The sequence below is a fragment of the Oreochromis aureus genome, linkage group 3 (assembly GCF_013358895.1).
Source record: "Oreochromis aureus strain Israel breed Guangdong linkage group 3, ZZ_aureus, whole genome shotgun sequence".
NCBI lineage: Eukaryota > Metazoa > Chordata > Actinopteri > Cichliformes > Cichlidae > Oreochromis > Oreochromis aureus.
In genome coordinates this window covers 120894451-120918489 of record NC_052944.1, presented here as the reverse complement: position 1 = coordinate 120918489, position 24039 = coordinate 120894451, and the positions used below count along the sequence as shown (strand labels likewise).

Sequence of the window (24039 nt, the reverse complement as noted above, 5' to 3'; positions counted from 1 at the left end):
GGTGCAGTGTATTTTTACATACAGGTATAACAGAATAGCTTTAGTGTTGTTGTTTATTTAAACTTGAGTATGAACTTATACAAAATGCAGCAAGATATTTAAAAAACAGTTTTATTGATTAAAAAACACACTATATCGGATTCATATCGGTATCGGCAGATATTTAGATTTATGATATCGGTATCGGTATCGGACATAAAAAAGTGGTATCGTGCCATCTCTACTAAGAGTAGCTGTAGACGATATTACATCTGTGGGATGATTATTGGTAATTTTTTCTCTAATGATAAAAATTTTATTTGTGAAGAAGTTCATGAAGTCATTACTAGTTAACGTTAAAGGGATGGTTGGCTCAAAAGAGCTCTGACTTTTTGTCAGCCTGGCTACAGTGCTGAAGAGAAACCTGGGGTTGTTCTTATTTTCTTCAATCAGTGACAAATAGTAAGATGTTCTGGCTTTGCGGAGGGCTTTCTTATAAAGCAGCAAACTATTTCTCCAGGCTAAATGATGATCCTCTAAATTTGGAAGCATCACTGTCATGGCCTCGCTTTAAAGGCACTTTAACCCTTTAAAGTCGGTCAGAGCGGCCATGCTCCATTTTGCGTAACGATTTTTAAATCCCCGTAGAACCGGAACCACGTAAGCTAGTGCAATAATTTTCTTTGCATATGAAACCAGAGGAGTTGTACTTACATCTTATGCCATCATCTTGTCCTAGGTCACGGTTTCCTTTCCACATATAGCTTTGCAAAAATTGCATAAAAAGTGCTTATTGCATATTGCATGTCCGCCATTACCCACCCAAAACCGGAAGTGACATCATTTTCGCAGTGTATAACTATACTGGTGTTTTTAAAAGTCATGTTTGACTTTATGCTTTTATGAATAGTTTCTGGGATTCTTAGAACTCAAATTGCACTGCTTCAAATAGTTTAATTTGATGCACATGCTGTTTTCTTTCCAAATTTGCATTACATTTTTCGTTTTTTGTTTCTTCTGCAGTTTATAAAAATTGGTGTATTTCAAAAATAAAACTATGAATACACTCAAAATAAATTTCCTGTTGTTGTAAACTATTTTTTGCAACTTTTTTGTATTTAAAGTTTTGAGGGATAAACCTCTTAAATTTCTCTAAGTAGAAATATATGTAAAAAACCCCAAAACGATTTTCAACTTTTTTGTAGTTTATTGCACTTTTTTGCAATTTATGTAGTTACTATGGACTTAATGCATACATATTATTAAAATTTGGGCTATAACAGTTGTATTGATGTATAGCAACTTGAAATGTTCCCAAAAATGGCACTACAGCATGTAAAAATATAAAGTAAGCTCTGGCGGACTTGGTTCTATGGTACGTCTTAAAGGGTTAAGTAAAACTGGCACAACGCACCCTACTCTCCCTAATCAGAACTTAAGCTTCACTAGTCTAGCTTTAGCTTATTGTTGTTTTGACTGCACGAAACGCAACTCGGCACTTTTCATTAATTATAACAAAACAAACAAAGTGACTAACTCACCGTTGAGTGGATTGTGTGAGGATTGTGTGTGCTTAATCAATTGCCAGGGTTATTTTACACTGTCAAGTAATATTGTGTCACTCCCGCCACAATAACCGGATTTCCGTAAGTGGGGTCTGATTTCACCTTGGTTACACATGTGACTCATCACATGATCAATAGTGGGTCAGCGATCCTCTTTCTTTCCTCTTTTGGTTTTAGAGCTGAAGAAGCTTCTCGGATGAAACGTCTTTAAGAAACTTAAAGACCTCTCTTTTCTTTCCAAGCTCCTTAGATCACCATGAAAAAACCTTTATTCATCTTCAGTTACGCATGCATCTTCTAGAAGGGGAGACGTTCCAGGCGGGTGTTCCTCTGCAGATCTCCACTTCTTTGTTCGTTACAACCAGTTTTATAGAAGCGAACCCATCATAAAACCCCCCATCGTGTGTTGCAAACTCTGTGTTTGTGTATGTATGTGCGAGCACGTGAGTGCCTGTGTGTGCGCGTACCCGTGTGTCTACGTGAGTGCACGTGAGTGAGTGTGTGCGCGTACCTGTGTGTATACGTGAGTGAGTGTGCATGTGGGTGTGTGAGTGTAACAGTCAAAGCACTGTGTGTGTCTCTGTGTACGTGACTTCCTGCCGGTCATAAAAGTATTCTCCTCTCTCCCCTCTCTGCTACACAACACAAAAAAACAGAGTTAACATATTACAAACACTGAGACCCCCAGTCTGCATCCATTGGGACATTGGCTTCTTGTTGTCTTACATTTACAGATAAGCATGTGGAGAGTCTCCTGCAAACCTACTTTTAAGTTATGACAATTATGAGCTTTTATTAAATTCAGGTAAAACATCAGCATCCCCGACTGTAGCTTCCTGTCTCCTTTTATGACAGGCAGAACTCCAGTGTCAATAAATTCCTTTCCTCTAAACAATTACACACACTCTCAAGCCTACAGCTAAGCCAAACTAAAACACACAGACAAATCCTTCCCTATTCCTCTGATCTACTGCTGGACCCTCTCATCTAAGCAAATTTAACACATTATATTCTAATAATTGTTTTCTTGTACTCACAAATGACAGGTCAGAGGTCAGCGACTGTAACTCAGTTACTCCTGTTACTGTGAACTCACTGAATGTTTGTGGTTTACCTCTCAGACTGACTGAAGTCCACAAGAAGAAAATGATGGAGGAAGCGGAGGACAGAGCAGAGTCTGCAGGATCCAGCTGTCCGTCTGTGACCAGTGAACAGTCCAAAGGTCGACCTCCAGAGTTCAGTGCTGAACCTGGACCAACGAGGTCAGAGAGCTGAACTCAGTTGACAGAAATAATTCTGCACTGACTTTATAATCAGTGTTGATTCTGGTTGATTGTATGACTGTGTTTGTGAGCTGAGAGGAAATGAAAATGAATTTCTAACAAAAATCAGTTTTGTCCAGTTTTCCTGTAAAAAGCTGAACTCTAATCTAAGAGGACTGTTACTGACAGGAAACAGCTGCATTATCTGCAGTCTGTGTGATCACAGCTGCTTCAATCACTTTCATTATGTTTGTGTCTGCAGAGGTCAGAGGTCACAGTCTGCAGGATCCAGCTGCCCATCTGTTAGGAGTGACCAGTCCAAAGATAGCAATCCAAACTTCAGTGGTGAACCTGGACCAACGAGGTCAGAGAGCTGTGATGACTCCTTTACATGTTTGTGTTTTCCTGGATAAATATGACCTGAAACATCCTCAGATTGTTACAAAGATTCATTAAAAAGAAAACAATGAAAGAGAAAAGATAAAAATGTTAGACTTGGTCATTTGCTGTTTGAGGACAGTGATGCTGATATCTGTGGGGAAAGTGTGAACTGAGTGGGTTCATGTTTGTCTTTAAAGAACAGAGCTGCTCTGATTCTCTTCCTGATTACCCCAAGTCTGTGTTCCAGAGGGGGATGGGAGTCAAAGAGGAGGTACTGGTCCGTGTGTGTGGGCTTCCGGTAAACTTCAATGTTGAGGTTGCCATTCTCTTCAATGTGCACAGCGCAGTCTAGGAAAGGCAAACAGTTGTCCTTTGTGTCTTCCCTGGTGAACTTGATGTTTTTATCCACGGCGTTAATGTGCGCAGTAAAGGATTCCACTTCTTGTGTTTTGATTTTGACCCCAGTGTCGTCTACATATCTGTACCAGTGGCTGGGTACTCTCCCTTTAGAAGAGCCAAGAGCCTTTCTTTCTACTTCTTCCATGTAAAGGTTGGCTACAATAGGTGACATGGGGGAGCCCATGGCGCAGCCATGTTTTTGTCTGTAGAAACCCTCGTTGTATTTGAAATATTTAGTGGTGAGGCAGAGGTCTAACAGTGTGCAAATCTGATCGGGTGTGAAGTTGGTCCTGTCTTCCAAGGAGCTGTCTTCTTGTAGTCGTTTTCTGACAGTCTCCACTGCCTCCGTGGTGGGTATGCAAGTGAAGAGAGAGACTACATCAAAGGACACCATGGTTTCATCTGGATCCAGGGTAAGTTTCTGGACCTTGTCGGTGAAGTCGGGGAAGTTCTTGATGTGATGTGGGGTGTTCCCTACAAGAGGTGCTAGGACGGTAGCAAGGTGTTTCGAGATGTTGTAAGTGGCTGAGTTTATGCTACTGACTATGGGTCTGAGTGGGACCCCTTCCTTGGTGATTTTAGGAAGTCCCTAAATGCAGGGTATGGCATCCCCTGGATAAAGGCGGTGATATGTAAGGCGGTCAATGATTTTGTCCCTTTCAAGGTCTTGAAGGCAAGCTATAACTTTCTTTTTGTAGCTGCTTGTGGGGTCTCGCTTTAAGGCTTCATAGGTATTGTTGTCACTGAGGAGAGTAGTGATCTTTGTGTGGTAATCTGTTGTGTTTAGGACCACAGTGCACCTTCCCTTATCAGCTGGTAATATAGTGATGTTGTGGTCTTTGCTCAGGGAAGTGACGGCCTTCTTTTCTTGTAGTGTGAGGTTAGACGGAGGGACTTTGGCACTGGAGAGGGTGGCTGAGACTTTCATCCTGATTTGCTCTGCTTCTGTCTGTGATAATTTATTAATCCGTATGGCGGTTTCTGTGGCTGTGATGAGGTCCACTATGGGCAACTGTTGCGGAGAAATGGCAAAATTGAGTCCTTTGGCTTGTACTTTCTTTTCAGGTTCAGTGAGATTCCGGTCTGAAAAGTTCTTCACCCATTTTTCCTGACTGTCCTCAGGTGTGTTTTCTTCTCTGAGTTGTGTAGATTCAGACTGAGGAGTGAGTGTTTTTGAAAGCAAGGTGTGGAATTTCCTGCGTTGTCTTTCTTTTCCTTTAGAGTGTTGGGCCCGCTGAGCCTTCTCCACAAACTTGTAAACCTCTTCAAAGATTGGAGAGGGTAGAAGGGTTTCCAGGTCCTGCAGAGTCTGGCTAATCTTGCTCTGGAGGGCATCTATAGTGAAATGGACCTGTCTTATCCTTTCACTTAGAAGCTGATTTTGTGCTCTCTGTAGAATCAAGTCTGCTCTGTGTCCCCTGACAGTGGATCCAAGGCGCAAGCTCTTAGGAAGAACTCTGCTTTGTCTGCATCTCAGGTTGAAACGAAGATGGTTCCTATAATCCGCTAGTTTTCTTGATTCACTTTCATACTCCAGCACCAGTTGAAGGGTGTTCCTCCCAAATTGGCAATATGTCTGTGAAGGTTCTTAGTCATCCAGGTCATCGTAGTCTAAGGAGCCAGGTTTCACAATGAGCTCACCCGAAACCCTGGCTGATTGTGACCCACACCCGCTTTCACACCTGGGCGCATGTGATTAGAGGATCACCAGTGGGTCCTTTGTCCCTCCTTGGGGGGATACTCCCACTGGGTTTAAATCTGGGACTCTCGGCCATTTGACCTTAGAACTGAAGAAGCTTCTCGGATGAGAGGTAAAACGTCTTCAAGCAACTCAAAGAAGTCCAGACGCTTTTCTTTGCAAACTCCTTTGACTATGATGACCTGGATGACTGAGAACCTTCACAGACATTTCTATGCAAAACAAGAGGAATTTCAATACACAGCAGTATATTCACAGTTGAAACCAGATATTTACATACACTTTAGGGAGAAAACATAAAAACTTTTTTTTTTTACTGTTAAACATCAATTTAGAGTGAACCTGTTTTGTTTTAGATAAATAGATATTTAAATATCTTTTGAATGAGTTAAATGTCAGAATAACAAGAGAAAGGTGTCTTTTTTTATCACTTTCAGCAAATTTAGGAGTACATATACATTAAGTTTATTGTTAATTACTAAGAAAACTCCAGATGATTCCATTCTGAGCTGAAGAAGCTCTACTCTTCTAGTAGAGTCCATGGTAAAGACACCTTTTTAGATACCATTTGTTACTTTTCAAATTCTATATTTATTAAGTTATGCAGGCTTGTTTGCACAACAAGGCTAAATAGTTATATAAACTTTTCTGAATCTAAATAATGTACTTTGGTAGAATTAAAAAATAAGTGTAGTGCAGGTCTATGGTGATTTTTAGTGCTACTATCATCTAGTTTTGAATCTGGTTCTGTTTTGGTTAAGTCCTAAGTAGTCCTGATTTTGAACTGTTGTAGTCCTGTTTTAATTCTGGATCAGTTCTGGGTCTGGTTGAATTTGGGTTTAGTCCTGTGTCTTGATACAGCCCGACTTTGTTCTGCCTTGCTGCTTAATTAAAAACTAGTTTAAGGTGTCCTGCATATGTGAGATATATATTTTTCCTATATGAAGTCATTCTTTTTGAACAAAACTCAAAACAGAGCCTATTAATCTTTCAGTCATTTCTACCCTCACTTAATTTCCTTTCACTGCTCAGATCTCACACAGTGGCTCAGCTATGCTCCAATCCCTCCATATTGTGGCCAATCACATGCGAGGATATAGGATAATATCATTGTGTGAAAAACAGAGAGGGTGAGAGAGGCGACAGTCAAGTGGAGCGTGCGTCTGTGCTCTCAGTAAGTGACTGAAATAGTAGACAGCGGTGAGCAGGGCTGTGCGAAAGTAAAAACACATAAATATGCCTGACACCCGTAAACGAAGCAGCATCTGGCTACAGTTTCAAGACTTTTTTGTGTCGGTCTTGGTCTTGGTCCCATCTCGACTTGGTCTCGTCTCGACTAGACATACAGCGAAGCTCTCAATTTCCCGGTCATCAATGTCCCTACCCTCACCTATGGTCACGAGCTGTGGGTAGTGACCGAAAGATCACGGATACAAGCAGCGGAAATGAGCTTCCTCCAAAGGGTGGCTGGCCTCTGCCTCAGAGATGGGGTGAGGAGTTCAGAGTAGAGCCGCTGCTCCTCCACATCGAAAGGAGCCAGTTGAGGTGTTCGGGCATCTGGTAGGATGCCTCGTGGGCGCCTCCTGAGTGAGGTGTTCCGGGCATGTCCCACCAGGAGGAGGCCCCGGGGCAGACCCAGGACACGCTGGAGAGATTATATCTCTCGGCTGGCCTGAGAACGCATGTGGTGTCCCCGAACAAGCTGGAGGAGGTGGCTGGGAGAGCTGGGGTGCTTAGGCTGCCGCCCCGTGACCCGGACCCGGATAAAGCGGAAGAAGAAGATGGATGGATGGATGGATATTTAGTTTGAATTTTCACTTTATACACAAATTGAAAGGGAATCTCAGTAAGGCTCCGTGTTATGTCATTTCAAATTGACAATGACATTTTGACGCTGCTGCTGTGTCCGTCGATCCTGGAGGGTTAATGAAGTCTGAAAATTATCACAGCTGGAAGAGAGTTAACAAAAAACAGACTAAAAATGGAAAATTATTTTCAAAATCTGAGATACAGATTAAAGCTTGACAAACTTGATTTAGATTACATTATCTGAGCAGACACTACTGGATCTTTACCCTGTGCTTGAACGAATTTTTCATGATTCCTCCACAGAGATGACCAGGAGAGCTCAGAGGTTTCCAGTGGTCAGTCTACCCAGCAGCATCAAACACACCTGGACTCCGTATTTACGGTCTGTACGTGTGCAACAACTACTTTTACATCTATTCTGTTTACAGTCATCTCCATGCTGTTCTTTGTAGACCAGTGGATTGTCAATGTGTCCAACATGGATTGATGTTTGGCTCCATGATTTCAGTCTGATTGGCTCATTCATAAAATATTCTGTTGCAGCTGCTGGAGGACAACATCATCACTTTTGTGAAGAACGAGCTAAAGAAGATTCAGAATGTTCTGCGTCCAGATTACCCAGAATGCTTAGACAGTCAGAGGGAGGGTGATGAACAGAAGGGAAGAAGCAGAGAGGCATTTGTGAAAATCACACTGGACTTCCTGAGGAGAATGAAGCAGGAGGAGCTGGCTGACCGTCTGCAGAGCAGTAAGAGGATTTCTATGAAGATTTAAGCTGCTGGATGAATGAAATCATTATACAAATGTCACAAGCCATCAATTAAATTCTACATATCTCCAAAAGTTGATTCTGTTCATCTGGACGTAGCGTTTTCAGTGGGAGAAACGTTTCGTCACTCATCCAAGTGACTTCTTCAGTCTCAGCTGACTGCAGGTTTCCCCAATCTTATAAACAGTGCATTTGCATAATGACTGAAACCGCTTCGCTAGTTACCTAAATATGATATAGCATGTTCTGACTGCTATATCATGTCATTATGCAAATGTACTGTTTATAAGATTGGGGAAACCTGCAGTCAGCTGAGACTGAAGAAGTTACTTGGATGAGTGACGAAACGTTTCTCCCACAAAACGCTACGTCCAAATGAACAGAATCAACTTTTGGAGATTTACTTACCTGGATAATTGAGCATGCATCAAGACATAAATTCTACATAGTCATTTTTTAACAGGATTGAAATTTTCATGTGATTGTTGATGTTGTATTTTTATCATTGTTATTCAGAACTTCAAGCTGCCATTTGTCATCGTAAACTTAAATCTGCACTGAAGAAGAAGTTTGAGTGTGTGTTTGAGGGCATCGCTAAAGCAGGAAACCCAACCCTTCTGAATCAGATCTACACAGAGCTCTACATCACAGAGGGAGGGACTGCAGAGGTCAATGATGAACATGAGGTCAGACAGATTGAAACAGCATACAGGAAACCAGACAGACCAGAAACAACAATCAGACAAGAAGACATTTTTAAAGCCTTACCTGGAAGAGATGAACCAATCAGAACTGTGCTGACAAAGGGAGTGGCTGGCATTGGGAAAACAGTCTTAACACAGAAATACAGCCTGGACTGGGCTGAAGACAAAGCCAACCAGGACATCCAGTTCATATTTCCATTCACTTTCAGAGAGCTGAATGTGCTGAAAGAGGAAAAGTTCAGCTTGGTGGAACTTGTTCATCACTTCTTTACTGAAACCAAAGAAGCAGGAATCTGCAGCTTTGAAGACTTCCAGGTTGTGTTCATCTTTGATGGTCTGGATGAGTGTCGACTTCCTCTGGACTTCCATAAAACTAAAATCCTAACTGACCCTAGAAAGTCCACCTCAGTGGATGTGCTGCTGATAAACCTCATCAGGGGGAAACTGCTTCCCTCTGCTCGTCTCTGGATAACCACACGACCTGCAGCAGCCAATCAGATCCCTCCTGTCTGTGTTGGCATGGTGACAGAGGTCAGAGGGTTCACTGACCCACAGAAGGAGGAGTACTTCAGGAAGAGATTCAGAGATGAGGAGCAGGCCAGCAGGATCATCTCCCACATCAAGAAAGCTCAAGCCTCCACATCATGTGCCACATCCCAGTCTTCTGCTGGATCACTGCTACAGTTCTGGAGGATGTGCTGGAAACCAGAGAGGAGGACTGCTGCCCAAGACCCTGACTGAGATGTACATCCACTTCCTGGTGGTTCAGGCCAAAGTGAAGAAGGTCAAGTATGATGGAGGAGCTGAGACAGATCCACACTGGAGTCCAGAGAGCAGGAAGATGATTGAGTCTCTGGGAAAACTGGCTTTTGATCAGCTGCAGAAAGGAAACCTGATCTTCTATGAATCAGACCTGACAGAGTGTGGCATCGATATCAGAGCAGCCTCAGTGTACTCAGGAGTGTTCACACAGATCTTTAAAGAGGAGAGAGGACTGTACCAGGACAAGGTGTTCTGCTTCATCCATCTGAGTGTTCAGGAGTTTCTGGCTGCTCTTCATGTCCATCTGAACTTCATCAACTCTGGACTCAATATGCTAGAAGAAAAAGAACTTCCATATTCTCAAAATTATTTAACAAAGCAAAACTACAATCTCTCCACCAGAGTGCTGTGAACAAGGCCTTAGAGAGTCCAAATGGACACCTAGACTTGTTCCTCCGCTTCCTCCTGGGTCTTTTACTGCAAACCAATCAGACTCTCCTACGAGGTCTGCTGACACAGACAGGAAGCAGCTCACAGACCAATCAGGAAACAGTCCAGAACATCAAGAAGAAGCTCAGTGAGAATCTGTCTGCAGAGAAAAGCATCAATCTGTTCCACTGTCTGAATGAACTGAATGATCATTCTCTAGTGGAGGAGATCCAACAGTCCCTGAGATCAGGAAGTCTCTCCACAGATAAACTGTCTCCTGCTCAGTGGTCAGCTCTGGTCTTCATCTTACTGTCATCAGAAAAAGATCTGGATGTGTTTGACCTGAAGGAATACTCTGCTTCAGAGGAGGCTCTTCTGAGGCTGCTGCCAGTGGTCAAAGCCTCCAACAAAGCTCTGTAAGTGTGCTCATTTCAGCCATGACAGATTTATTTCCTGTGACATTGCAATATGATTTCATTAAATCTTATACAAATGAACCTAGAAGGTTTTAGACCGCAATACTGAAACTTGGATTAACTTTTCACACAATCGTTAAACCTTTAAGGTGCTCACCAAATTTTCATCTAACAACCTACGTCCAACAGAACCTGTGTACAACAACGTGCGCTAACATGGAATTCCTCATCGATCTGTTCAAACTCTCTTCCTCCAGTTTTTGCCACTGATTGATCCAGAATCTAGAACTCAGGTCTATGGATTCTTAACTTTAAAAACAGAAGATTAAAACATAATCAAGCCTAAATGAAATGCAAAGATATGTTGGCTTTAGGAGTTTAATAACTGTATATTTAAAAATATTGAAAAAATTAAAAACAAACAAAAATATGAAACTTTGCAGTTATTTGTAAAAAATGTTTGGAATCATGTATGATTTTCTTTCCACTTGTCACGTGTACACCACTTTTTGTTGGTCTTTCACATCGAATTCCAATAAAAGTGATTCATGTTTGTGGCTGTAATGTGACAAAATGTGGAAAAGTTCAACGGGGCCGAATACTTTTGCAAGCCATTGTAGTAGTGAATCAAAACAAAATTTCCTGCTCAATCCTCAACCCGATGGTAGGCAGCTCTGATCTAGAGTTGGATGTCTCAAGACCGGTCTTGGTCTCGAGACCACTTTTACATGGTCTTGGTCTCGTCTTGGTCTCGACGGACTTTTGTCGTCATCTTGTCTTGGTCTTAACGGACTTTGGTCTCGGTCTTGTCTTGGTCTCGCTGTCTCGGTCTTGCTTTCTCAAGTCGACATAGTGGTCGGGAGATTTGGAGTCAACCATCGGCGGAACGGGGGGCTGGCTTACTGGGCTTAAGCCCAGGTCATTTTGTCAGAAGCCCGGGGTCTTTTGGAGTGTAATTTGTTTCATAGTTAGATGCCTGACTGACAACTGTATAAAACAAAAACAACACACAATATTCAAGCACATAGCGATAATTGTGGGAATTTAGGACTGTGCATAAATTCCCCCTAATTTTGGTACGATCCGAGCTCAGCTACCAGGCAACTGAGCACAGCACTTACGCATGTGAATGAGGGGAGAGAAGCTGCTGCCTGTGAGTTTGCTGCAGACAGAGGAAAGCTTAAGTTTGACCAGGTACTGAAGCAAATCGGTGCATCACAAAAGATTGATATCAAACCGATCACTCGACCCATATTACGTTACTTGTTCTTCGAGTGAATCAACAAATGGCGAAATGAAAAGCCGAATAACAATGCTGGTTTTTTTTTAGAGAGTCTTAGCTTACATGTGTGTTTATTTCATATTTTCAGTTGTTACCCTCCACAGCTAAACAAAGCACTCTTAATCGGTTTCAGTTATGTACTGATGTACACAATAATGGACATAAGGGGCTTCTTTCAAAGAAAAAACTCAGGTAGATGTTATTTTATATATTATGCTTTGTATGTTGTTCAGTATATTTCTATGCAAAACAAGAGGAATTTCAATACACAGCAGTATATTCACAGTTGAAACCAGATATTTACATACACTTTAGGGAGAAAACATAAAAACTTTTTTTTTTTTTACTGTTAAACATCAATTTAGAGTGAACCTGTTTTGTTTTAGATAAATAGATATTTAAATATCTTTTGAATGAGTTAAATGTCAGAATAACAAGAGAAAGGTGTCTTTTTTTATCACTTTCAGCAAATTTAGGAGTACATATACATTAAGTTTATTGTTAATTAATAAGAAAACTCCAGACGATTCCATTCTGAGCTTAAGAAGCTCTACTCTTCTAGTAGAGTCCATGGTAAAGACACCTTTTAGATACCATTTGTTACTTTTCAAATTCATATTTATTAAGTTATGCAGGCTTGTTTGCACAACAAGGCTAAATAGTTATATAAACTTTTCTGAATCTAAATAATGTACTTTGGTAGAATTAAAAAATAAGTGTAGTGCAGGTATATGATGATTTTTAGTGCTACTATCATCTAGTTTTGAATCTGGTTCTGTTTTGGTTAAGTCCTAAGTAGTCCTGATTTTGAACTGTTGTAGTCCTGTTTTAATTCTGGATCAGTTCTGGGTCTGGTTGAATTTGGGTTTAGTCCCTGTGTCTTGATACAGCCCCGACTTTTCTGCCTTGCTGCTTAATTAAAAACTAGTTTAAGGTGTCCTGCATATGTGAGATATATATTTTTCCTATATGAAGTCATTCTTTTTGAACAAAACTCAAAACAGAGCCTATTAATCTTTCAGTCATTTCTACCCTCACTTAATTTCCTTTCACTGCTCAGATCTCACACAGTGGCTCAGCTATGCTCCAATCCCTTCATATTGTGGCCAATCACATGCGAGGATATAGGATAATATCATTGTGTGAAAAACAGAGCATGAGAGACGCGACAGTCAAGTGGAGCGTGCGTCTGTGCTCTCAGTAAGTGACTGAAATAGTAGACAGCGGTGAGCAGGGCTGTGCGAAAGTAAAAACACATAAATATGCCTGACACCCGTAAACGAAGCAGCATCTGGCTACAGTTTCAAGACTTTTTTGTGTCGGTCTTGGTCTTGGTCCTGTCTCGACTTGGTCTCGTCTCGACTTGGTCTTCGTCTTGGTCTTGTCTCGGTCTCGATACCCTCTGGTCTTGGTCTGGTCTTGGTCTCGGTTTAGGCGGTCTTGACTACAAGTCTACTCTGATCACATCCAGAAGACTTTGGACTTTGTTGCGATTTCGTTGACTCGGTGGACCAACACATCAAATTCACCAGGAAGCATATGAAAAGGGGCAGGTTAGCCTTCTTAGACTGTGAGATTTCTATCAGTAATGGGGACATTTAAAGCTGATGTGTACCGTAAACCTGCGCATATGGATCAGTATTTACGGTTTGACTCTCATCATCCACTGGAGCAAAAACTTGGAGTTATCAGGACGCTACAACATAGAGTGAAAACCATCCCCACAGATGCAGCAGCCAGGGAAGCAGAAGAACATCACATCAAGAAGGCACTGAGTAAGTGTGGTTATCCTAGCTGGACTTTTGTCAAACTGGGAAGCCGCCAAAAGAAAGCTCCAGCCGACCCAGGAGAGAAGGACAACCACTGCCTAAGTGAAAAGCCTTAGTGATCCCTTATGTCTCATGAGTATCAGAACAGTTGAGGCACATTTTCTCTGAACACCGTGTCTCTGTGACTTTTGAACCCCAAAACATGCTGTGCTAAAAATTGGTCCATCCCAAGGATCGGGTCCTCCGACACAAACAGAGTAGTGTACGCTGTTAAGTGCCAGGAGGATTGCCATGCCATTATACATTGGGGAAACCAAACAACCTCTAGCTAAGTGGATGGCACAGCACAGAAGAGCTAACTCGTCAGGTCAGGGCTCTGCAGTCTATTTGCACCTACAGGTCAGTGGACACTCTTTCAATGATGAGGATGTACACATCCTGGACAGGGAGGAATGATCGTTTGAGTGGGAAGTCAAAGAGGCTATTTACATGAAAAGGAAAAGACCATCTCTTAATCGAGGAGGGGCCTAATGGAGGATGTCACTTTAAGAGAAGAACTTGACCTCCGGAAGTCTGAATGACAAAATGATATGGTGTTGACAGGGTTGCTACATTAAGAACAGATGGGTTATCGAAAAGAATTCACGTCCAGTCTTATATCTGTCATTCCCTCATTTATTGAACAAGAAGCTGGGTTACACAACCATAATGTTACAACCTCATGGAAATGCAAATGTACTCTTTATAAAGTTAGCTAAACGTGTAGTCAGCTAAAACTGAAGTCGCTTGGATGAGTGATGAAATGTTTCTCCCACTGAAAAGGCTGTGTCCAGATGAACAGTATCAACTTTTTTGGTATAAGGTACTGATGCCATCACCAGTGTGTGAATGAATGTGTGACTGGGTGGATGACTGGATGTGTAAAGTGCTTTGGGGTCCTTAGGGACTAGTAAAGCGCTACACAAATACTGACCATTTACCAAAAGGCACCATGGTATTTATAAAACTGTGAGTTATGTTGTTCTTGTAACAATTCAACATTCTTTTATCTGATCTAAATTATTATTTTCATTATTAAAGATTAAGTTCCTGTAAACTGTCACAGAGAAGCTGTGAAGCTCTGTCCTCACTTCTCAGCTCACAGTCCTCTATTCTGAGAGACCTAGACCTGAGTAACAACAACCTGCAGGATGCAGGCGTGAAGATTCTGTTTGCTGAAGTGAAGAGTCCACACTGGAAACTGGAAACTCTCAGGTCAGATCAAGTAATAAACTGTTTTTCATAACCAATAAGAATCCTACCTGTTAAATCAATTTTATCAAAGTTTATCAATGTGTGTTTGTATTTTTTGTTATTTTTAGTCTGAAAGACATTTTTGACAGTAAAGTATTTGCATGGATTTTTCACGTTTGGTGTGTAAATGCTTTAAGATAATATGGATTCCCAGATGCCAGTCCAGAAAAGATAAATATTACTAATATTCTCCCACTCATCATGAATACACTTCAACATCAGTGTTATTTTTATTGTTCATTATTTTTCAGACTAAGTGGCTGTAACCTCTCAGAGAGAAGCTGTGAAGCTGTGTCCTCAGCTCTGAGCTCTCAGTACTCCAGTCTGAGAGTGTTGGACCTGAGTAACAACAACATTCAGGATGCAGGCGTGAAGATTCTGTCTGTTGGAGTAAAGAGTCCTTACTGTAAACTCGAAACTCTCAGGTCAGATTAAGTGATATTATGTTTTCCAACAATTAATAAAATGAACAAGAAAAATGGTAACTATTTAAGTAAACTTCATTCGTATGTGTTTGTATTTTTGTATTTCAGTCCAGGTCACAGTATACTGTCATAGTTTTGAATTAACATAAGGCAATAAGGTTTCCATCCAATCCTGAAACAAGATTCAATGGTGCTGAGTCTAGTAGCCAAGAATATACTTTAACATCAGTGTTTTTATCTTGTTTATTATTTTTCAGACTAAGTGTTTGTAACCTGTCAGAAAGATGCTGTGAAGCTCTGTCCTCAGTTCTCAGCTCTCAGTCCTCAAGCCTGAGAGAGCTGGATCTGAATAACAATGACCTGGAGGATTCAGGAGTGAAGCTTCTGTCTGCTGGAGTTGAAAGTCCACACTGTACATTGGGAATTCTACGGTCAGGATTCATTCTTTTCAAAAGTTGACCAATTAAAACTGAATTATCTCAATGGATAAAACGTATCTTCAGACTTTGACTCATACTAATGTTAATCTAAAACCAAAAAACAGAGCCATGATGTTTAAATTTTAGCCCAAAGTGAGAAACTAAAAAAGTAACTTATTTCTAACACCTATTTTTGTTCAAAGCTAACTGAACCTTGTGCTATATTAATATAGTAATATAATCTCAGTAGATGGGAATACAAATTTTAGTCTAAATTTTAATTCTAATTGTTAGGTCTGCACTCGCAGGGCTCGCTGGTTCAGATACTTATCACTATGAACAAAGCAAACACTCAGAGATCAACCGGTTTTTAACTTGGGTGCAAGGGAAGCCTGGTCAGAATCAGGCCCTTGGAGCTGAAAGCTCCTCACCTAATGCCAGACAACTTCAAAAAACCAGCATCCCCTCACAGCCTTTATTCAGTGCAGTTACACAAGCACCCCCTCCCCCCCGATTGTAAAACAAATGATGTGTAAGGCACTGTGTGTGTATGTGCACATGCGAGCATGTGAGTGAGTGTGTGTGTGTGTGTGTGTATGTGTCTCTGTATACGTGACTTCCTGGCTACAATTGTTTTAACAGCATCCCTTATTATAAAAGGGTCATCTGACCTCACCCGTATATGGCTCAACTCCTTTAACGGTCCACCATATGCAAGCCTAGGTGAGCCCATAATGAACAGGAAGTAAACATTACTTATCAAATAGGGAAACCAGAACCTTTAGATGGAATGTACCTGCAGTTAAACACTTATAGGTATAGCATCCCACCTAAATGTAGGGGAGGAAGACAAAAAAAATCCAAACATGCAGTTCAAGACAAGGCTTACAATTTTAAGCACAACAATGACAACTTTTAACCAAATCAATTTAACACTGATTGTACTCAGCTTGAATCAGAAGAAAAAGATGGAAAATAAAAGACATTTCTATTTTCTGTTGCTACATTATAGAGGGTGACTTTGCCTCTAAACGGGAAAATGTGCACAGTCAGGGGTTAAAGTGGATTCAACAGGCTAAGATTGGTTGTAGTGGCTCAGTGTGAGGAAAAGAATCATAGGTCACAATAATTTGTATTGAGAGCTCCAGTAGATTTTCATAGTGTGCAGGCTGTGATCAGCTGACCTGCTGCTTTCTGTGGATGTAGACCCCATTCCTACAAAACTGCTCAAATTCTTCAGTGTTAAATATGATCAACCTATCTCTGATAATCAGCTATGTACCACAGGCCTTCAAGCTGGCTGTAGTTAAACCTTTACTAAAAAGCTATCCCTAGACCCGTCTTCGCTAATTATAGGCCAATCTCCAACCTTCCTTTCATATCAAAAATCCTTGATAGAGTAGTTGTCAAACAGCTAACAGATCATCTGCAGAGGAATGGCTTATTTGAAGAGTTTCTGTCAGGTTTCAGAGCTCATCACAGCACAGAAACGGCTTTGGTGAAGGTTACAAATGATCTTCATATGGCCTCTGACAGAGCAATTAGAACATGTTGTAGGTATTACAGGTACTGCGCTGCAGTGGTTTGTATCATATCTATCTAATAGACTCCAATTTGTACATGTAAATGGAGAGTCCTCTTCACCCACTGAGGTCAATTATGGAGTTCCACAGGGCTCAGTGCTAGGACCAATTCTATTTACATTATACATGCTTCCCCTAGGCGGTATCATTAGAAGACATAGCATACATTTTCACTGCTATGCAGATAACACCCAGCTCTATCTATCCATGAAGCCAGATAACACACACCAATTAGTTAAACTGCAGGAATGTCTTAAAGACATAAAGACCTGGATGGCCGCTAACTTTCTGCTTCTTAATTCAGATCAAACTGAGGTTATTGTACTCGGCCCTGAAAATCTTAGAAATATGGTATCTAAGCAGATTCTTACTCTGGATGGCATTACCTTGGCCTCCAGTAACACTGTGAGGAACCTTGGAGTCATTTTTGACCAGGATATGTCCTTCAGCGCACATATTAAACAAATATGTAAGACTGCTTTCTTCCATTTGGGCAAAATCTCTAAAGTTAGAAATGTCCTGTCTCAGAGTGACGCTGAAAAACTAGTTCATGCATTTATTACTTCAAGGCTGGACTACTGTAATTCATTATTATCAGGATGTCCCAAAAACTCGCTGAAAAGCCTTCAGCTGATCCAAAATGCTGCAGCAAGGGTACTGACAGGGACTAGAAAGAGAGAGCATATTTCTCCTGTTTTGGCTTCCCTTCATTGGCTTTCTGTTAAATCCAGAATCGAATTCAAAATCCTACTCCTCACATACAAGGTCTTAAATAATCAGGCCCCATCTTATCTTAATGACCTTGTAGTACCATATCACCCTATTAGAGCACTTTGCTCTCGCACTGCAGGCCTACTTGTTGTTCTTAGGGTATTTAAAAGTGGAATGGGAGGCAGAGCCTTCAGTTTTCAGGCCCCTCTTCTGTGGAACCAGCTTCCAGTTTGGATTCGGGAGACAGACACTATCTCTACTTTCAAGATTAGGCTTAAAACGTTCCTATTTACTAAAGCATATAGTTAGGGCTGGATCAGGTGACCCTGAATCCTCCCTTAGTTATGCTGCAATAGGCTCCCCCGTGTCACCTATTGTAGCCAACCTTTACATGGAGGAAGTGGAAAGGAACGCTCTTGACTCTTTCAAAGGAAGAGTACCCAGCCACTGGTACAGATATGTAGACGACACCTGGGTCAAAATCAAGACACAAGAAGTGGAATCCTTCTCTGCGCACATTAACGCTGTGGATAAAAACATCAAGTTCACCAGGGAAGACACAAAGGATAACTGTTTGCCTTTCCTGGACTGCGCTGTGCACATTGAAGAGAATGGCAACCTCAGCATCGAGGTTTACCGGAAGCCCACACACACGGACCAGTACCTCCTCTTTGACTCCCATCACCCTCTGGAACACAAACTTGGAGTAATTAGGACCCTACACCACCGGGTAGAACATGTTCCCTCTAAGCCTGAAGGGAAAAAGAAGGAACACACACATGTAAAGGAAGCACTCAAAACATGCGGTTATCCTAATTGGGCGTTTATAAAGTCAGCAAAGAGTCGCAAAAAAGAAGATCAGACATCAGCAAGGGAGGATAAGAAGGACAGACGCAACAACATTGTCATCCCCTATGTAGCGGTGTATCAGAGAAACTCATGAGAGTTTTCTCCAAGCACGACATCCCGGTGCATTTCAGACCCAGCAACACGCTCAGACAAAAACTGGTTCACCTGAAAGACAAAACTCCTAAACACAAACTTAACAACGTGGTGTATGCTGTACAGTGCAGCGAGGAATGCCCAGACCTCTACATTGGCGAGACCAAACAGCCACTTCACAAGCGTATGGCACAACATAGAAGAGCCACCTCCACAGGACAAGACTCAGCAGTCCATCTGCATCTTAAGGATAAAGGACACTCTTTCGAGGATGCCAATGTTCACATTTTGGACAGAGAGGACAGATGGTTTGAAAGAGGAGTGAAAGAAGCCATCTATGTCCACTGTGAGCGACCATCTTTGAACAGAGGCGGGGGTTTACGACACCAACTGTCTGCCAGCTATAATCCAGTTTTGAGTTCCCTCCCCAGACGCCTTAACGCCCACTCACATCCTGGGCCATCTGACCTCAGGAATTCACATGACAAGGTGGGGCCAGGTTTCACAATGAGCTCACCCGAAACCCTGGCTGATTGGGACCCACACCCAATTTCACACCTTGGCTCATGTGATTAGAGGATCACCAGGGGGTCCTTTGTCCCTCTTTGGGGGGAAACTCCCACTAGGTTTAAATCTGGGACTCCCCACCATTGGACCTTAGAACTGAAGAAGCTTCTCGGATGAGAGGTGAAACGTCTTCAAGCAACTTAAAGAAGTCCAGACGCTTTTCTTTCCAAGCTCTTTTGACTACAGGGAGTGCAGAATTATTAGGCAAGTTGTATTTTTGAGGAATAATTTTATTATTGAACAACAACCATGTTCTCAATGAACCCAAAAAACTCATTAATATCAAAGCTGAATGTTTTTGGAAGTAGTTTGTAGTTTGTTTTTAGTTTGAGCTATTTTAGGGGATATCTGTGTGTGCAGGTGACTATTACTGTGCATAATTATTAGGCAACTTAACAAAAACAAATATATACCCATTTCAATTATTTATTTTTACCAGTGAAACCAATATAACATCTCCACATTCACAAATATACATTTCTGACATTCAAAACAAAACAAAAACAAATCAGCGACCAATATAGCCACCTTTCTTTGCAAGGACACTCAAAAGCCTGCCATCCATGGATTCTGTCAGTGTTTTGATCTGTTCACCATCAACATTGCGTGCAGCAGCAACCACAGCCTCCCAGACACTGTTCAGAGAGGTGTACTGTTTTCCCTCCTTGTAAATCTCACATTTGATGATGGACCACAGGTTCTCAATGGGGTTCAGATCAGGTGAACAAGGAGGCCATGTCATTAGTTTTTCTTCTTTTATACCCTTTCTTGCCAGCCACGCTGTGGAGTACTTGGACGCGTGTGATGGAGCATTGTCCTGCATGAAAATCATGTTTTTCTTGAAGGATGCAGACTTCTTCCTATACCACTGCTTGAAGAAGGTGTCTTCCAGAAACTGGCAGTAGGACTGGGAGTTGAGCTTGACTCCATCCTCAACCCGAAAAGGCCCCACAAGCTCATCTTTGATGATACCAGCCCAAACCAGTACTCCACCTCCACCTTGCTGGCGTCTGAGTCGGACTGGAGCTCTCTGCCCTTTACCAATCCAGCCACGGGCCCATCCATCTGGCCCATCAAGACTCACTCTCATTTCATCAGTCCATAAAACCTTAGAAAAATCAGTCTTGAGATATTTCCTGGCCCAGTCTTGACGTTTCAGCTTGTGTGTTTTGTTCAGTGGTGGTCGTCTTTCAGCCTTTCTTACCTTGGCCATGTCTCTGAGTATTGCACACCTTGTGCTTTTGGGCACTCCAGTGATGTTGCAGCTCTGAAATATGGCCAAACTGGTGGCAAGTGGCATCTTGGCAGCTGCACGCTTGACTTTTCTCAGTTCATGGGCAGTTATTTTGCGCCTTGGTTTTTCCACACGCTTCTTGCGACCCTGTTGACTATTTTGAATGAAAAGCTTGATTGTTCGATGATCACGCTTCAGAAGCTTTGCAATTTTAAGACTGCTGCATCCCTCTGCAGGATATCTCACTATTTTTGACTTTTCTGAGCCTGTCAAGTCCTTCTTTTGACCCATTTTGCCAAAGGAAAGGAAGTTGCCTAATAATTATGCACACCTGATATAGGGTGTTGATGTCATTAGACCACACCCCTTCTCATTACAGAGATGCACATCACCTAATATGCTTAATTGGTAGTAGGCTTTCGAGCCTATACAGCTTGGAGTAAGACAACATGCATGAAGAGGATGATGTGGACAAAATACTCATTTGCCTAATAATTCTGCACTCCCTGTAATCATATCTGTTATTAATCTCTGTCTCTCTTCCACAGCATGTCTTTATCCTGTTTTCCTTCTCTCACCCCAACCGGTCGCAGCAGATGACCGCCCTTCCCTGAGCCTGGTTCTGCCGGAGGTTTCTTCCTGTTAAAAGGGAGTTTTTCCTTCCCACTGTCGCCAAAGTGCTTGCTCATAGGGGGTCATATGATTGTTGGGTTTTTCTCTGTATCTATTATTATAGGATATACTGTAACATATAAAGCGCCTTGAGGTGACTTTTGTTGTGATTTGGTGCTATATAAATAAAATTGAATTGAATTGAGTTGTACTGAATTCAACCAGATGTGAGCAGATGGTTGATGAGTTGTCCTGGCTGATTTCCATCATGTACACTGACAGTACACTGTTTATGCTGTCTATTTTCTAGATGGTATAAAGTTGGTATGAATGTGGAATTCAGTAAATGAATCTCAGCATCATCAGCTAAAACTCATATGAATCTCTGCTACACTTGATGTAAGCTAACTGTAACCATGAAACCACAGCCACTGTGCACCAGTCACACACTATTCTTTACTTTAAATCCATCATAATACAGCAAACTAACCTGTTTATCCTGCACTAACCTGCAGAGGATTTTCATGCAGCCTGTCTTATTTTGTGTTGTAAACTACTGCTGGTATGCACAAAGGGTCCTAGCGTAGTTGTATCTTTTATTAATAACCCTGCTATGACTACAGCAAGCTCTTCAACACTGTCTAGCTTCCTGCAAGACATATCCCATAATGCACTGGGGTGAGGTCACGAAAACCATAAAGGACCAATCTGACTCAACACTGACTTATAGAAATGAGCTGTGTTAAACATGTTAAACATACTGCAGAATGCAGAATATTACACAACCTTTAAATATTGCACTTAGTCTAGATTAGTTTGTTTTGCAACATTTTTTACAATATGTACTCAATATGTCTAGCCTCAAATCGGTTTGATGTGTAAAGGCTCGCAGTGACGTGAAATAAAATAAAAGCAACTAGCCTGTTCTAAAAATGTAAGGAGTATAGATATTTGTTTGAAATGTACGGAGTAAAAGTAAATGCCGAAGTAGATGTCTGAAATGTCTACTGAAGTATAGTAAGAAAGTGTTTGTACTTCATTACTTCCAACCCCTGGCCGCAGGTGTACTGTACCTAAAATAGTGGCCACTGTGTACCTAAGTGTCAGCCATGTTAAATGCGTGTTCCTCATGCTGTATGTCCACAGTCACAATCACAGTCAGTGACACTAACAGAAGGATGAACAGGTTTAGATAGGTTGAAAACATGTGGTGTCTGAGAAAGAAACAAAGCTGTGAATCATTTCTTTGACAAAGAGGCAAACAGGAGCAGCTAACATTTGGAAATGGCAGCTTAAATACTGGAAACACTGATAAGCTAATGCTGCTGAGATCATGCTGTTTATAGGTCATCTTAAAATTAATATTTCATCCTCTTTTCATCCTTGTTCTGTTGTCATTGGCTGTGTCAGAGGAGCTGTTGAGTTACCATGGTTACATGAGCTAAGAAAGCAGAGCCATTGTATGGAGAGTTGTGTCAACAGAGGATCGTGAAGTGCTGATTGGAATATGTGAAAATCTGGTGACGTGATGACGTACCTGAACCCTGCTTCCAGGCCCAAACTACTCTGCATTTATTAAAGCTTTAATCTTTTTAACATGTTATGAGGCTTTATATCTTGTTCTATTTAATCTGAACAAAATAATGCCCCTAAAATAGGCAGTGACCACTGTCGGCCTCTCCCGGTTTTTATTACCACTAATAATCTGCAGTACACTTTAGCTCACTTTTAAACCGTACGATGTAACTACAGCTCAGCCCATGCAGCAGTATATTAGATTTTAAACTTAATTGTTACACCTGGTAGAGCAGCCACATTGATCATTTTATTAAAGATGAAAGAATTTAGACAGTTTGTAACTCTCAGTGATCCTGCAGTGTTCGTTTGAATGTGGAACTTGAAGATGAGTTTGGGCCTGGAAACGGCTGATTATTTTTAACATTGTATGCTAACCAACAGCAGTCACAGTTTATTATTTATTGTTGTATTTTGATTGAATAGAATAAGTAAAAGGATTTTCTACTTCCCAGTTTGTCTTCATTGAGTTGTCAGTAATGTGACAATAACTCAGACTGGAAGTAATCTTAATGACAAATGAATTTTCAGACTTTCAGAGGACAGAAGGTGACTGAGAGGTGAATCTCAGTGACGTCAGCTGACAGCAGAACGATTCAGTGCACTAACATGAGGATCAGAGTGTTTGCTGAGGAAATAAACTGGTCCCTTAATAGTTTCAAAATGTAATACACAAATATATGGCGCACTGTTTATGTGACAGTGGCAAAAATGTCTCTATGTGCAAGTGAAGAAATCTGCTGTTAAATCAGAACATGAACAGGTCATGTCTGTCGCGTCTGTAACAACTGAAAATAAAATAAAATAAATAATAACAACAAAGGTGGATCAAATGGACCAATACAGCAATGCCATGATGATCCATTTGGCAAAATAAATCCATTGGGTATCCTTGTTGGTCTTCAGACAACAATTCTGACGGCTAAAGAACCAAATGGGACAGGCAAAAAAAAGAAAAAAGAACATGAACAGGTTTCAGGTGGCATTAAAATGCTGCACCCACTTAGAAGTCAGGGTTCATGTACAGTAACCACACTATTACACACTATTTGTGAAAATGTTGGACTGTTCCTTTACCAGTGTCTGACAGTATGTGTATGAAAGCCATGTAATGTCCATGTGTGCATGCTGAAAGAGACTGTGCTGCTCTGACCCCCCTCCTCTTTTCAGGGTGGAGCCTGCTGGAGTCCGATGGTTGAGACCAGGTCTGAGGAAGTGTAAGTGTGTTTTTAATGTGATTCATTCAACCATCCTCAAACTGTCACATGATTGAAGTGCTCTATAAACTATACACTATAAGCTATATACTAAACACCCCGGTCTAGGGGAAACTGGAGCAAAACACAAAAAACAAAAAAAAGGAAAGATAACCCCCCCCCCGCTCCCAAGGAAAGACCAAAACAGAGCCACTCATGCTCTGATATTCTTGAGACATTCTAAAATAGGCCTGAGG

General features: G+C 41.4%; 1 long non-coding RNA gene across 1 annotated transcript; it reads left to right on the top strand.

Annotated features, from left to right (window-relative positions):
* The first annotated feature begins 10117 nt into the window (after window positions 1-10117).
* On the top strand, window positions 10118-23804 carry LOC120439177. The gene is made up of 5 exons (XR_005612444.1): window positions 10118-10174; window positions 14306-14479; window positions 14770-14943; window positions 15201-15374; window positions 23757-23804. It is a non-coding gene; the product is annotated as an uncharacterized LOC120439177 (long non-coding RNA).
* Window positions 23805-24039: the final 235 nt, after the last annotated feature.